Source organism: Octodon degus, unplaced genomic scaffold (assembly GCF_000260255.1).
Source record: "Octodon degus isolate 3935 unplaced genomic scaffold, OctDeg1.0 scaffold00637, whole genome shotgun sequence".
In the NCBI taxonomy this organism is placed as follows: domain Eukaryota; kingdom Metazoa; phylum Chordata; class Mammalia; order Rodentia; family Octodontidae; genus Octodon; species Octodon degus.
The window spans coordinates 19,461-20,823 of record NW_004525213.1 but is presented as its reverse complement, the minus strand read 5'-3'; positions in this window follow the sequence as shown (position 1 = coordinate 20,823).

The following is a 1,363-nucleotide window of genomic DNA, read 5'->3' as shown; positions in this document are numbered from 1 at the left end:
AGTGTTTGAGGAGGATATCATGTCTGCATCTTGTACTATGAATAATCTCTAAGAGAACAACAATATGCAATGTATTAATTTTTGAAACTGTCTTGCTAATTGGTTTTGAAACTGTCTCATCTTTATCTGTTTCTCAATAAAATCATTTTTTAAAATGAAAAAATTGTGTTTTATTAATAAGTAATTGGAGAGCACTTTTATGCTCCTCTTTGTGAAAAAACAGGATGATAAAAGGGATATAATGGTTAAAGCAAATGGAAAAATACAAACTCTCCTATTCAGAATAGAAATCAGATTGACCTTTTAGTAGAAACCAGCCTAAACATTTAGTGACAAACATGTGTTTATTTGCATCAAATTAATTGACTGAGCATCATAAAATGACCAAGAGGATTATTAAATCAATAAACAAGGTAAAATACAAGTCACATAAATGGATGACTGAGTTAATACATTACTTAGACCAGTTACTTCCAGTTGAATCTGGCTCAAAGAGTAGAAAGAAGAGTTCCAACATTCATTTTTCTCCAAAGATACCAGTAAGAGTGAATATTGCTTGCTGACCAATATCTCACAGAAAGTAGGTTAGCTCTACCAAATAGTATCTTAAATGTTATATAAGCTCAATGGTGTAAAAATTTTTTTTAAAAAATTGGCCAGGGAGATAGCTCAGTAGACTAAGTACTTGCCTGGAAAGCACAAGGTCCTGAGTTCAATCCCCGGTACCGAAAAACACTAAATAGAGAATATGAGCTGCTTCTCATGGCATGCCAGTTGCTGTTGTGCTGTGTCTCGGGTAGATGACAGTTCAAAAAGAAGGGGGTGGTGAATGAAAGCAAGAGACCGGAAAAGGAATGTTGTGGGACTGTCGTGCTTCAAGGTTGTTTATGGTTAGGTTTTTGGACTTACACATAAACATAAGAATCATACAATTCTTTATGAATATTTTTAAAATATATTCTAATTTCTAAATATTTTTTCATCACATTATGTAGGGACTTAAAGTTCAACATATCAATACTTGATGAAAAATACCTGTTTCATGTTATGCCTAAGATGTTTGATATTCAGACAGATAGTAAGTTTAAGCTTAACAGCCTAGGTTGTATGGTAATAACAATAAGCTTCTTTTCTGGAGGGTTAACAATCTAGGATTACAGAGCAAAAGTAGAGAAAAAGGAGGGCTGCAAGGAAAGCCAATTTTTTCACCCTAGCCTTCCAAGGTCAATTAAGACTCAGGATATATGAGAACTTGTACTGTAAGGTCATGTAACTCGGTAGTGTCCCAAATTTTCTGATCAAGGAGATTATGGGGCCAAAGAGGAAAGTGATCAATGATGTAGAGTGTGCCTAAGGAGAGTCA